Raw genomic sequence first — 15,679 nt, 5'->3', positions numbered from 1 at the left:
GAATGAAGGCAGACTTAAAAGTGAAAAGGTGGTTGGGATATTTCCCTGCAGTTAGGATATGGGTTCCTAATAAAGAAATATTAAGTTAGAATCCAAGGAGCTTGTTATCCACTATACTTCTTGCTTATCTTGCTTCTGGCAATAGAAAGAGAACTCTGAAACATCAGTCTGCTGAAAAAGGGAGATTCTCAGATGGCAAAGGTCTCAAACCACAATCCTCGATTACCACTGGGGAGAGGGAATAGTTGACAAATGTACATCGGACTCACCCTTGACTTCAGGAGGTGTTAGCATGAAAGGACAATCCATGGAATGGAGCCTGTGCAGTCGAAACAGCACCAGAAGCAGTCATTGTCCAAACAGGTGCTACGTGTAGTAGCTAAAAATATATCCAACATCCATTTGATACTTACGTCATTTTATAACCAATGCGTTTACTTTGCATCCTGCCCAGTTTAAGCAAGAACATCAAGTATTTACATGAACCTTGTTCCTGAAGACCCTAACATTATTCTTGACTGCACATATGTGCTTTGGCAGCATCCTGATATGGGGAGCGAAAGTCCAGATTCCAGAAAATACTAGTTGCTGGGTAGATGCCATGTTTTGAAATAAGGTCTCAGAAAAAAATATTCTTTAAAAGATTAATTCTTGTTGGAAGCACACTGCAGTTTGTCAAAAATAGCTCTCTTATTTGATGAAAATTAACAGCTTTTGACTGACACTGTATATTCTTAACCTCTCCATTGCCTGTTTTATGTTGAGATGATGCTTAAGTGTGTGTCTAAATCATGGCAATTGTGTCAGTGAGTGCAAACTGAGTTTTGTCCTTTTTACAAGTTTGGCCTGGTTTATAATTTGTTCAGTCTTTATTGACTCCCTCCGGAGCTGGATATTGGTATGAAGAATGCCTTCAGCAGAGCAGTGACTTCTGTGGGTTCCTAGACTTAAGTCTCCTAACAGAATGAAACCGGTATCGGAAAAGTTTCTCACACTGAAAAAGAAGATAAAATAGTTTCTTGTAGTGTTCTGTCCTCTAGTTGGCTCTCCTTGACTGAACAGTTGAGGGTGTAATGCAGGATCTGCCTTCATCAAAGTATATTTCTGCTGGACTTGCTACTGGAAAAAGCAAGAAACTGAACAGTGTCCACACTTCTATATTAGTTACATTGTGTGTCTATATCTGACTAAATTATTATTTTAGATTTAAGTTCTTTGGAATCTCTTTTGCTATTTATTATTGATTTATTTTGATATTTATGTACATTGATAAGATCTCATGAGGCCTTCTCTTCTTCAGGTTAAACACTCCTAGCTCTCTCAGTCTTTCCTCTTAAGAGAGATAGTCCAGTGACTTAATTGTCTTTGTGGCCCTTCATTTGACCCTCACCACTATGTCCCCATGTCTTGTACTGGGGAGTCCAGGACTGAACACAGTACTCAGCCTCACCTGTGCTGAGTAAAGGGGAAGGATGTCCTCCCTTGACCTGCTGGCAACACTTGTCCTAATGTAGCCCAGGATACTGCTAGCCACCTTTATCACAAGATGTTAATGGCTTGTGGTCAACTTGGTGTCCATCAGAACCTCCGGATCCTTTCCTACAAACCTGCCTTTCAGTTGGTCAGCCCCTAGCATATACTGGTGCATGGGGTTGTTTCTCCCCAGGTGCAGGACTTTGCACTCCTCTTGTTGAACTTCATAAGGTTCCTGTCAGCCCATTTCTCCTATTCTGTCAAGGTCCTTCTGGATGACAACATGACACTTTGGCATATCAGCCACTCCTCTCAGTTTTGTGTCATCAGCAAGCTTGCTGAGTGTATGATCTGAACCATCATCCAGATTATTAATGATGTTAAACAGGATTTGTTTATTAATAAAGCAAATAAAAATGTGTTTTTCTTAATCAAGCATGCTTAAGCCTGCATGCATAGGCAAGCAAAGAGTATATATAACCAGGTTATAAGGGTGCTACTATGTCTGCTAGTAAAAATAGTGATAACTTTTGCATATTTCTTTTTACTATTTATGAGATATAATGACAGAGCAGTTAAGACAATTTGCTTTTAATTGAACGCTCCTCTCTCCCAAACCAATTTCAAGCCTTGTTCAGAATCACACTGAAGATTTGTTGCTGTACACAGCTGAAGCTTGGGAAAACTGGGGAATCAAAGATGTTCTGAAATAAAGCTAATGATATAAATCTTTTCGATGAGTTCTTTTTTGATGAGGAATTGATGCCTCTTGGGCTAGATGGCAGGAAGTTTGTCTTGACATAGACCTTGTTCATGGGTTTCATGAGTAGTTTTATCTTGCTGAACATGGAACGGTGAAAACTCTGATCCCTTCTAAAACATGCTTTTTCTGGAAGATCCTACTCTACCGTTTGTATAAGCAAAAAAGAACAAGGTTGGAATAATATTTGGTAGTTAAACAGATCTTCCTCTCATTTCTTTAGATTTGTTAATGCAAACTGCTGTCCAGCTCACAATCTAGGACTCCTCCATACCGGACTAACTGGCTGTCATGGCAAATATAGTAATATTTTTTTTGCTAACAGTTATGAGGAAAAAATAGATTGTGTTTAAATCTTTCATACTTCTTCTGATTAAAAAATAAATTTACCATATCAACTTTAACAATTTTATAATGGATCTGTTTTCTTCCTGTAAAAAAGTGCAAACTTTCACTACACCGTATTGAAACAAATACACACAAAGTTTAAGGAATAGATTATTTTTTTTTTTTTTTTTTGCAACTGCCAGCTCCAAACTGAGAATCAAATGTTGCTTCATAAACATGCATATTTGTCTTCAGAGAGCTACATAAAAATGTTCATATCCCTTTTCAGGGATTAGACACAATTTAATTGAAAAGGTCTTTCTGTCATTCAATGTTTCCGTTTAAGACAAAAAAAAAAAAAAAACAAGAAAAAGAAAAACATTTTAACAAAAAAAACAGAAAATAAAACAAAAAATCCACTGTAAAGGCAAAGTGTGGTTTTTTTTTTTACTGTGTCAGTTTGGTTCCACAAGATTAAGCATTGTGTCAGAATTCTGTTATGAAATCTTTTTAAAGAAACTTTTTTGACAATTTCTAGTTAATAACCACATTGTTGGGTTTTTTTACGGCCTCATGTAAAGAACCAGTTTCTAATTTTATATACAAATCTTCTGCATTTTATTCAGGAATGTGTGGATATTTTACCTAATAAACAGAACAAAATCTGTAGAAAGAATGATTCCCTCTAAATTGATCTGATTTCTTTTTGGTTGGTAAGCAGTCTCGTCAAACAAGGAGACTTAGATAAACTAGTAGCATTTGCAGTACAGCATTTATGTGTCATTATTTAGGCCAACAACGCTGAAGTTAAAATGTTTACTGAAATGGTCTGAATTTGTCAACATAAATTACTGAACTTGTAACTGCATTTTAACAGCAATAGTACAGAACAGGATAGTCATGATATATTCTAAAATTATTGGACAGGTTGTACAAATACATTTGTGAAATTAATATTTTATAGCCTTGATTAAAAAAGGATTTTTCCTCTGTTAAACTGATTGATTTACTCATCAATTTTCTTCCGGTGTTATTTTGACTTGATTAATGAAAATGTTTATCTCTGAAGACCCAACTGTAAACAATCCAAACTCATCTTAAAATGGAAAATCTTGTTTTTACAGAAGAGATCTAGATATAACTCTGACTTAAGTTGATTAGGGAATTTTTTTTAAGTGAATTTGAACAATTAACCTTCTGTGTTATGAGGTCATTTAGCATATGAACATGGCTTGAGGTGGCAGATACAGCAGCAAGCAACATTGTCAGTTATTAAAGAAGATATCGGGACAGATTCTCAACAAAGGTAAACTGATACAATAAAACTTGTGCACTAAACTACAAAAAACCTTTTAAGGTTGAATATAATGTTGTGGACAGTTGTTGTCTGCAAACACAAGTGTCCACTTTCTAACCATGGTGCAAACAGAATAAGAAAATAACTGAGAACCTCAGCCATACAGAAAAATATGGAGACAATCGAAAAAGTAAGTGAGCACACAGAGCAAAGGCTAGAAATGCATAATCGACCAGGAAATATAGTTAGATAGTTAATTAATTGCTTTTACAAAAACAAATGGATAAGAAGAATATAGGTACAATCTAGAAATGAAACTTATGAACTGTTGGACAGCACTGGGGATTGCTCCAACACGAGTGCCACCCAGCGCTGCTAACAAAGAATACCTGCTGAACAGTTATACTCAGTTCTGATGAGTGAAACTCCTTGTTTCATTTGGCGACCCAGATGGGACTCTCTGCTCGACTGCAGGACCCATTGAAAATAGGACTACCTTGGGCACCCCCGGGATTTTCCCAGAGGGACTCCTCACCTCAGCTGGATCACTGCAGGAACAGACAAGGACCATCTGAATAAAGGTATTCTTTAAATTTTTTGAGGGGCCCTGGCCATTAGAAAGCTGTTCATATATTGTGAGACAGATCTTACATGGAACAGCATGTACCGGGTTGCTAGCATCTTACTGGTATATGTTTGGGTACGCTTTGGTGTACATTTGGGAACACCTTGGTGTTCATTTGAGTGTTTTCTAGTTCTGACACTGGAAATTGTACTCTCAGATCTTGCAATTTTGGTTTTGTGCTTCTGGATCTTGCAATATTGGTAATATGAATGATAATGAGATATGACTGAAAAAATGTATGTATGTATGAATGAGTGACAGCTCTTTGTTTCAAGACCAAACTATGTGTGTGATTTAGTGACATCATCTAAAGGGCTTCTTGGAATTATTGGCTCTTCCTTCAATGAAACAGGGAAAAAAGAAAGATTTTCCTGATAAATATCTCTCCTGGCAAGTTCTTACAGCACCCTTCTTTTTCCCAGACATGTTCTGAGGATCTCCGTTCACTTGCTGCTCTTCCCATTGTACTTCAGCATGGGCAATTCTGGTGTTGCTGTGTTTGACTGAAGAGAAATCAGCTGAGTTGAAATTACTGTGCTTCACCATTTGATCAATGCCATATAATTTGCAATTGTAAATTTCACAACATTTTAAAGTATTTTCTAAAGCATTTAATCAAAGCATTATGTGAAATATCTTCACAAAAATTTTGCTGAAACATCTCTACCTGATAAAAATGTCATCGTTTCACTGAAAAATACAGGGTTTTTTTGACATTATATTGTATCGCATGAACATGCAAATGTGCACTAGAAGACTTAACTAGAAAAGGAAACAGAAGATAAATCGAGAATTGCAGACTTGCAGGAAATATAAAGAATCTCTAAAATCTTCAGTAATGGCCATGGAAGCAAGCTATCTTTTTCTATTAAATGAGAGAGCTGTGAAACTCAACAGATCTGCTCCGTGAGAACTTATCATAAGCAAATAACCTTCTACCTAAGAAATCAGAGCCTTGGTAGAAACAGGCTGTGTAATCCACAGTTCCCTTGGTAAGAATGAAAAAGGGATGGGTGCAAAGCCGTATCAACAAGCCTTGTACTCCACACCAACAATAATTTACTAGTTAACTTTTACAGCATCCCCAGATAGCTCACATATCAGTTGGTTAGCTATTTACCCATACTGATTTTATGTAATAAAGTCTTGCTTGTAATCTACTTTTTGATTGATGAACATAGAATTAAAATAAAAGAAAATAAATTATTAATTAAAATAACCTGCAAATAGTAAACTGTCACTGCAGCTCAGATAAGCTCTGTGCAAGTGTCCATACAGAGTAGATTTTGTATTCAAAACTTGTGTTCCTGTACTTAGTCATCCCAGGTGTGCTGTCTGGGAGTGATGCATACATGTCAAAAGGAAAAGAATCATAGAATGGGAAGAGGCAAGCAAATGGAATCTGTGAATTCAGCTTGTTTCCCAGAATCTGAGGTGTTTCTGATGGGCTGATAATGCCCATCCCATCATGCACCACAGGAAAGTGCACAGTCCAGCAGGCTCCATTAGAGTATCAAGGTAAGTAGTATAACCTTCCAAAATGCCAACTGCTTAATGTGGGGAGAAAGATACCACTGTGTTAAAATAGTAATTTGAACTGCAGTAGGGTACAGCCTGTCTATAGCGACAATGCAATTGTGAATTGTTAAATCTGTAATGATTAGTTCATCCAAACACAGTGAAAAGTAAATCTTTGTAAACAAGACCCATTGACCTCTATTTTCCTATCTGACAATATAAAAGTTGACTATGTTGAAGGTCTTCTAGAATTTACTGGAATAGTGCATCTGTTAGAAAATATCTGGAAAACTGTAAGTATGTGATATGTTGTGTGATTAGTTTTATCTGTGCATTTTGTTTTGTAAGTTGTGCTGTCACAATGGTTTTGAAGCACGCAGCTGATCTGTCAACTCCAAAAGGCTGCTTGCTAGTAGGGATGTAAAATTCTAGTGTGTGTTAAATTTTTTATTTGGTTCTCAAAAGTTTACTCCTTTATTTATGCTACTGGAATGGATATTTAGCATCTGGCTGTTGTGTCAGTTAATGATACAAAAAATAGCCATTGACATTTAAATAGTCATAATATGCTCTTATTACCAAGCAGAGAGGCAGAAATATTTGTGGTTTGTTAATTATATGGAGCTTCCTTGACAATTTTTAAAACACTAATCTCCCTTCAGAAAGATTCTATAACATTTCTTAGTTTATACCCAATTTGAGAACTGTTTAGCTAAGTTGTGATATTAAGTGTCTTGGAATATCAAGAGCACTATCACATATGTGAAACTTTTTATTAACATTTTTTTTAGCTGTTTTTAAAATTATCTTGATGTACCATAATGATGCACTTCAATGATCATGTCGATCCCTCCAGGCCTGGATCTTTTCCAGATTTATTAAATAAGCCCTATAGAGTAAAAAATAACAGTTAAACTGGTAAATTAACCTTCATGTTGCATTATCACCACAATAAGAGGTGTTCATCAGCAAGATGACAAGCCATACGGTGTGCCGCAGCACTGTCATATCACAGGACAGGTAAAACTCCATGAACTGCTGTGAAGTGCTTGATTTGGCTTCTTTGGAGCTGCAGTTCTCCAGGGCTAAGCTTTATCATTTTCCCATTTTTGAAAATTGTGAGATGTTTCCATCTTTTCTTGAGCTTCTTCTCAGGCATTTTCCAGTGGAAGAAAACTTAAGCAAGAACACTTTAAGGAGCATAGTTATTTGAATATAACGAAAAAATTTAACAACTTTCCCCTAAAAAAATTGCTACTCCGCTAACTAAAAGCTGACAGACCCTAAGAATGGTTATTTTGAAGATGATACCAAGACTTAGAACTCAAGCCAAGATTGAAGGAGAGTGCTGCTATTTTTCAGGTGGGGATTGCCCTCACCTTAGCATGCAAACTAAATATTTGCATGTCCAAACGTTAATTTTACAGATGTGTTCTTTCTAGTAGTGATAAAACAAGCTTGATGAGACACACTTTAAAATAGTAACGCACTTAAGTGGACAGCTTGACATTACCAGATGCTGAAACTGTACATTGCAGTTTTGTTGGTACTACTGTCAACACAGAATTGTAAAACTTTATAATTTCTTTTTCTCATACCACTAATTGAGACTGGACTCACAATACATGACTCTGAAAAACATTTGACTGAGTGCAGAAACACTTGCATTTCTTGAAGCCTCAAATCTTCATTCGTTTGTTATTTAATCAGGTACACTCAAACTCTGAAAAGGAGATTGGCTTGTCATATTTTCATGCCTTGAAAATACAGCAGTTCATTACAGGAGACCACTCACTGTCAAGGAATATGAAAATTTAACTCCTCTACTAATCCTATCATCCCCTTTCTCCTTATTCCTCCTTATGGGATCCACCTGTGTGCCTTCGCTCTCCCAATCCTATCATAAAGTATTCCTTTTCCATTCTCTAGTTTAATGAAGTTATCTGTGATTTCTGTAGTTTTAAATTTTAATAGGAAGTGAAGATGGACTGAGCAGGCACAGGAGTTTTGTTTTACCCTAGAAGTTCATGAACCATGCTCTACTACTGATTTAGTCAGAAATTAGAGAGGGTGAAACTTGCCTCGTTTTCATTGCTTTGCTTCCCCTATTTCTCTTTTTAATGCTTGTAACTGTCACAAAACCCCCACAGAGTTCTACTTGGTGATGCCATGAAAATACTATGAAATTTCAGAAAGGGCCAGCTGCAGCATTCAGCATTTATCATGGTACAAAGAAATGCCAGGCAGTTGAATGTGAAACATTACCCTAGTCAGCCAAAAGGATGGACATTGCTTTGTCCTCTGAAAGTCTTCCATTATAATCATTTGTCTTTGGCTAGCCTTACTCTAGGGGAATATTAAAAACATACTTTATGTCTGCAAAGACTGACTGCTTTGTATGTAGATGACATATATATTTGTGAAAAATCAAGAGTCACCTTCCCCATAACATTTATGGTTCTGCTAAACGAATGTTTAATTTCAGAGATAAGATGAATGATAACAAACTGCAAGCCATGTGTTTATTAAGGTCACACCCAGTTTGACCAGTGTTTGCTAAAACTGTAATTCAAATGAACGTTCCAAATTAGCTTTATCTATTTAATAAATAAATTAGAGGATAGATGATGAGTGCAAGGTAAATGAGGCTTAAAAATTTAACAGATTTATTGATTTTATATCTTAGCTAGAGGAGTTTCTGTAGGTTACTAAAATGACATCTACTTATTTAATTAAACACCTGTCACAAGTGATGTCTTTACAGTTAGCTTTGAATGTGTACTCTACACATAAAGACCACCTTTTTTGTTGGGAAATCTACAAATTACAAGAAGAAACAAAAAATACTCAAACTTGCTCTTTCCCCAAATAATGGTATCACAGCCATTTAATGTAACTCTTTGAGTATAATTTTTTTCCTGTTTATTAATGTTACATTATTCATCATAAAATATGTGGTCAAGGGATGTTACAATAAACAATTTCATTGCAGTAGCTGTGAAAAATAAATGCAGTACTAAAGAGCTGAAAACAACTTCATTTTCTATAGCAAATCGTAGATTTTATTTGCAACAGTTGAAAAATTGTCTTCATATCTCAAACAACAACAAGCCATGCATCAGGTTAGCTGATCTATTAAAGATTACTCATTTAACATTTTTTCACTTTTTCATTTTTGTCTTGAATATAGACCTTTTAGTTTTGCACATTTTTCTGAACTTTGCCTAGTTCTTCCATAATAAAAACACGTAGTAGAAACAATTCCTGTATACACTTTTTTTAGGACTATAACATCCACATTCCCATGCTTCATCACACTTCTGTCTATAGATTTTAAAGTTTATTCTGTTTTTTCTACAACTTGGCTAAATCTGTTACATTTTCTTAGACATTTAGTAAAGAAAATTTAAAAAGTACCAACTGCTGGACAATACTAAGAAGCAAAGTGTTGTTAACATTATATTAACAGTATACATAGGGTTATATAAATTTTTAATTATATGTTTGCCTAAAATATTTGCTTCATAATAGAATTTAGTCTTTATCAGAGTGCTTTCCAAATTTACCTTTTTTTTGAAAAATAATTGTTATATAAATTTCATTAATACCTAGTAACTTTCTCATGATTAACTCTTTCTAGCAATCTCTGTTCAATGTTACACAATATATATTGCCTTTATTTTTAATAACCCAAACACTTCTAGGTACTTATGGAATCATCTTGGATCAGGATGCTTCTTAACATGGAAGATGTGCTCTACAGTATATGCATTCTTCTAAAATTTTCCAAGAAGTTTTACAAAATACCTTTAATAAAAATTCTTAACCAATATTCAGCTGAACCATGCCAACCTAGCAAATTATTCTTGGAGAGTTATGTAACAGAAAAGAGAAAGCTGGAATGGCAATGATCTCATTTCAAGCTGTTTCCAGAAGAGGAATATCTCAGTTCTCTATTTCAGGATGAACTTAATATACTGTAAACACACACAGTTGGTTGGCTACTTTTCCAATGGTATCAGTAGGATTACTCATATGTGACCTGTTGAGAGCAAGAACTCCGTAACAACATCTTTACCAGAAACTGATGGGGTATGAAATTTTTTTCTAAATTTGTTGTTCAGGATACACAAGATAGGCTTCAGGTGGGCTGGGCAGTTGCATTGAGGCCGCTTTGAGGCACAGTCTGTCAGAAGTGAATAGTTACCTGAGACAGCTGAGTATCATTCAATATTTGAAACTGCCTGATATGTAAGATTTTCCTCCAGCAATTTTATAAGCCCATGTACTAAAGCAACAGCCAAATCTCACTTGAATCAATACAGCACTACATCCAGATAATATAAACCATATATTTAATTTGTTTAGCTTGAAAATAAGTTTGTTTCTAACAGCTGGACATCTGACAGCATGCTGCCTTGTGGTTTGGAAGTTTCTAGCAAGATGCAAAGCCTTTCTGTTGCATTTGCTCATTTCAGATCAGGCTGACAGTAGAAAGGGGTGAGAGTAATTATTTATCTGCTCTGATTCTAGTGCATTTCTCAAGAAGTCCAGCTATTATTAGCCTGTGTCTCAGTATTTTGAAAAGCTAAGCATTGTATAAGGAGCTATTTCCACCAAGAATCTCTTCTGGCTATGTACAAGGCAACTTCTAGGGGAGAGGTACAAATTTTAATTCCTTTTGCTAAAGGCTATTAAAAAATTACAAAGCTCCCCTTTCAGAATTTGTACTAGTGGAGAGTCCATTTGGATTTTGGAGACAATTTATTCTGTTTTGTTCATCATTCAGGATGATCTAGTGCACAGCGACATGCTATATTTCTACCCTCAGTTCACTGGTGTTTATACTAGTACTTGGAAAAGGACAAAACAAAAATAACTTGCTTAGTGTGACAGTACTGTTTTTATTAATCCTTGTTTGTTAATTCAGTTGTTTATGTATCTTTGCCATTGATAATTTAAGATCTTGTTTATGTGTCCCAGTATTTTTATGCTAAGAAACAATTTTGAAACAGAGCATTCTATTTTGCAACAGAACAGTGTTTCTATCTACTTGCTTATGTTTAACAAGTTTTCTTATGAACAGGGAGTTGCTGTGAATCTTGGAGATTGTTTATAAACCTGGTTTCCATTATATCTGTATAAAAAAAAGGTTCTGGGGAGAATTTATTGTGGCCTTTCATGTATAAAGAGGGCTTATAGGAAAGGCAGAGAGAGAGTTTTTGTCAATGGGGACATTGGGACCATGGTTTTAGGCTGAATTAGGTTAGATTTAGATTGGACATAAGGAAGAATTTTTTTATGATGATTTCTCAGAGAAGTTACGGATGTCCCATCCCTGGAAGTGTCAAGCTGGATGAGGCTTTGAGCAACTTGATCTTGAAAGATGTCCCTGCCCATGGCAGGGGGTTGGACTAGAGGATCTTTAAAAGTCCCTTCCTACCCAAACCATTCTATGAATCTGTGATTGAAAAAAAACCCAACCAAACAGTTTGGAAGGCTTCTGCTTTGCTTAGTTAAAAAGAAACTAAGTTTCTGGAATTTCAAAATGATTACCAGAGGTTAAACTGAGAAGCTGGAGGGGAAAATAACAACTTGCAAGCTAACATTAAATTTTAAAGGTAATGTATTTTAATCTAATATAAAAGTCACTCAGAGGGTGATAAATTTGATCAAAAATTCACAAAGTAGGTAATTATATAATCTGGGAAAGACAGTATTTCTAGTCCATGATCTGTTGATTATATCAAGAAAACATGGTCAGTGTGCAGTCCTTCGATTCCTAGTAGAAACTCCAGTTTCCTTATTACATATTAAGGACTAAATTGTGTCTTTTCTTCAGGCTGTGAAGAAGGAGAAGCATGTGTCTTTTGGTTCCAAGAATAAACCCTGAAACTAGACTATGTTTTGGGGTTCCTACTTCTTCTCTATTTTTGAAAATAATATTCAGAGACTACCTTAACTTCACCTTGCAGAAAAGAGAATGTATTTTCGCTGTGGTATAGTGAGTGAGGCTGAAAGGAGAACAGATGTTGTATTGTCTCTGTAACCATAAATCCTCCAAAACGGACCCAATTTTGCCCTGGAGGTGTATCCAGCTTCAAGGAAGACAGGAGTCCAAGGGACAAATGAGCTCCTTTCTCACAGGGCTTTTGGAGTGAGACAAAGCAATATTATCAGGGGGAAGCATTTTGCTATATGCAATTAATTTCTTCTACCTAAAGTAATTTGTGTTGGATTAGTTACAAGCATCATGATATCTCAAAGGCCATTTAGGGGAGTATATTAGTCTCATATTAGTGGTAGTCTATCTCTTCCTATCAGAAACTGCAAGTTGACCAGTTCAGACGTCTTTGGCAGGTATAACTCCTATCCAGATTTGCTTCAGTTACTACAGAAAGCAGAAGAGGTCCAGCTGCTCTTTAGTGTAATTACACAAAAACAACTGCAAAAAAAAGCTTTCAGTAAGCTAGCGTATGACAACTTAAAAGAAGGTGGTATGAGTTACATAATGATAATGTACCTAAACTACAAATTTTTAAAGCTTCATTTTAATTCCTGTTATAGGTGCATATTACATCTACAGTTCCCCCCCCCCCCCCCCCCGCCTCTTTCCTAGAGAAATGGGATTTTAAAAAACATACTGCTTTGCCAATTATTAGGCCTAGCATAAAGGACACAGCCAGCATAAAGATGAACCAATAACCAAATTGTATTTGATACAAAAGGGTCAGTACAGGGGTGAGCACTGGGGGTACAAACAAGACAGATAACATATAATCAACATCAATCCCACTAACCCCAACAACGACACCCCACGACCAACAATGGGTGGAATAAATGGTGAAATGCAGTCTGCCATAGAAGGGACGGGAGACAACCGAGTCAACAAGCCAAATACATAAGACCAAGGAAGCCACACACTGAATCTCCACACAGCCCACGTTTACAAAAGCCAGGCCTGACTGGAACCCAGCTCCAGGGAGGCAGGAGGTCCTTCCCCAACAGGAAACTCTGCAAAGTGCATCAACCTCACAGACAGACACTGCCCCTTCCTGCAATGGTCCCAGCTTTTATCCCCAAGTGGGACACCTGACCTTTGTTTACTTCATGCAGGACACCTGGGGCTCATTTACCCAATGGCTCTGTCTGCCAGGCCGGAGCACCCTGGAGGGAAGCCTAAAGGCAAACTCACCCACCCTTCATGAAGGGCTGTGGGAATCACCCATATGTCAGCCTTAATTTGGGGCCTGGGTTTGAAACCCCAGCATTTCACATACTAATACTTTAAGCATAGATTGAAGCTGTAAAAGAAAAAGAGCTAGAAACAGCTTGATGCATCCATTAGATTTTGTAGCAAGTGTAACCCTCCAGCTAATATTTAACAACCTTTTTTCTATAAACATGATCTCTTTACTTACCTATGCACTAAATTCTTATTTTCTTTTCTTCTCTGCCTTTCCCTTGTCTTTGTAAAATCCGCATATACTTTTCAATTCTCTCTCATCCTTCATAAATTCTTTCATTTAACTGTATTTTCTTTCTCTTCTTTATTAGATTACTTCTACCTTTCTCCTCCAGTGAATCTATTCCTCTGCTTCAGTTCCATATATAAAGATAATTTTTCTAGGCAAAGAAAAATAACATTAACAAAGGAGTGACAGGACATTATATGGACAATAGTTCTGCTCACTAACTTTTTGCTTTTGGAGAAGTTAGAAGAAATGGTGGAAAAGAGTGGTACATAACATACGTAAAAAAGTTGTATATTAGAAAGGTACAAATAGCATAGAAAAGTCAATTCTGAGGGCATGTTATAATTATAGGTTATTAAATTGACTTTTCTTTGGGTATAAGACCACTGTTTCAAACTTAGCCATGGGAAGGAAGGCATGTTTCTACTGTGAAAACACTTTCTTTATTTTGCTTTGCCAGCTGCAGGGAAAAGTCACAAGAGAGACTTGGAAATGCGAAGACAGACTTGAGATTAAAAAATAATGCCAAAATTGCCTCTAACTTGGACTGCCAAAGGAAATAACAGGTCCTGTTATCTCACTGCCTGGTAAGTGATTGGTAGTGTTGGAAAGATGCAGCGAGGCTGGCAATTGGTAGCTGGACTTGAATTTGGTTGTAACAGCCAGAGAGGACGGCAGTACTCCAAAGGAAATTTATTGTAACAAAATTGAGTCATGGGGCAAAGACAGGATCATAGTGAATGTTGACTAAAAAGCAGAAATCAGATACTCTGAAAAAGGTACAGTGGATAATCAACACAAGTGGTAAGGGATTGGATGGGATCCAAGGGTTGGATGAATAGGGGCATCATGTCAGTGGATGGGGTTTTTGTAATTTTGACCACAGAAATTAAAGATGTTCAGGAGCCAGTGTAGTCAAGAATTAAAACATCTCTTCAGAAACAGTATTGAAAGCTCTTTTGGATACTCTGGACTCAGATACAGAATGCTAGTGTTATGATCTCAGCTATCAGCTGCCATACATCAGAACAACACAAAAGGAGCCAATCCTAAATTCAGAGGTTAAACGCGAGGAGGCTGCACCCTTTCTAAGAGGCAGATGAGTAATTAGAGAATTCTTGTAGTTATACTTGCAATATATTATAGCAACACTATTCTGTTTAAAAAGAAAGGACATTTTGTCTGTGGGGATTAAGCCAGCAGTGTATTTTGGTTTTGCAGTAGGCCTGGATGGCTTCTTTTTGCTAAACATTGAGAATAAGTTGGGAAGAGAAGGTCCTATTTATTGAGTGTATAATCTAAATAGATGTGTGGATGAGACAATGACAGGACTATTATCCTTCTTTAGCAGATGGGACAAACTAATCTACTGGCTGGTCCACAATTAATAGGCAGTCTGTGGCAGAGCTTTACCACAGATTGTTTTTATTCTCTGAGTATCAAGAGAGTGAGTTTGTAAAGAAACCTCAGGCAAACACAGCTGCCCTGTGTGGGAGAACAACTTGGTGTGGAAAAAGAGAATTCATAGGTGTAATAAAGCATTGGAAAGAAAATATGTTTACATTTTCTTTTTAGAGCAACCCCAAGGGCAGCCCTTGATCAAATGCAGGGATTAACCACTGTGTGTATTCACAGAGGAACATTCAGAGCTGGTGTAGGGTAGTCCCAGACAGTCTACCTGGGAGGAAATATTGAACACATCTACTTTTGAGTGAAGAGAAGTGCAAAAGTAATAAATGCATATATATTTACTGGGATGAAAGGACCTGCAATGCAGAGTTCTTAAATACACTGGGTTTTGATCTTCCAGTGACAACAGGGAAAGAAGACAGAAAAAAGAATGAGATCTGGAGCAGATATCAGCTGGTTATGAACTGTGTTCAGAAGGAAATATAAAACAACAAGAAAGATACTTGAATTTTAGAAGACGAGGAATTAAAATCTTGAAAGAACTATCATAAGTGAGATGGCATAGGAACAGTAAGTGAGAACAAAAGGAAGAAATATAGAAAACTGGTCTGCAGGAAAGTATCATGAAGGTGATTGTGGTGGTCACTTTGAGACTTTTTATAAATGTATGATGACAAGAAGACTAGGGCTATTTATGCAGGAGTACATAATGTAGAAGAAAACATTGATTATCTTTGAAGGTTTGTTGAGAATTCGAGCTAGAATAGTATTATTCTTAGTACTTCAAACAACAA

The sequence above is a fragment of the Athene noctua genome, chromosome 3 (genome assembly GCF_965140245.1).
Source record: "Athene noctua chromosome 3, bAthNoc1.hap1.1, whole genome shotgun sequence".
Lineage (NCBI taxonomy): Eukaryota > Metazoa > Chordata > Aves > Strigiformes > Strigidae > Athene > Athene noctua.
This window is presented reverse-complemented; position numbering follows the sequence as displayed.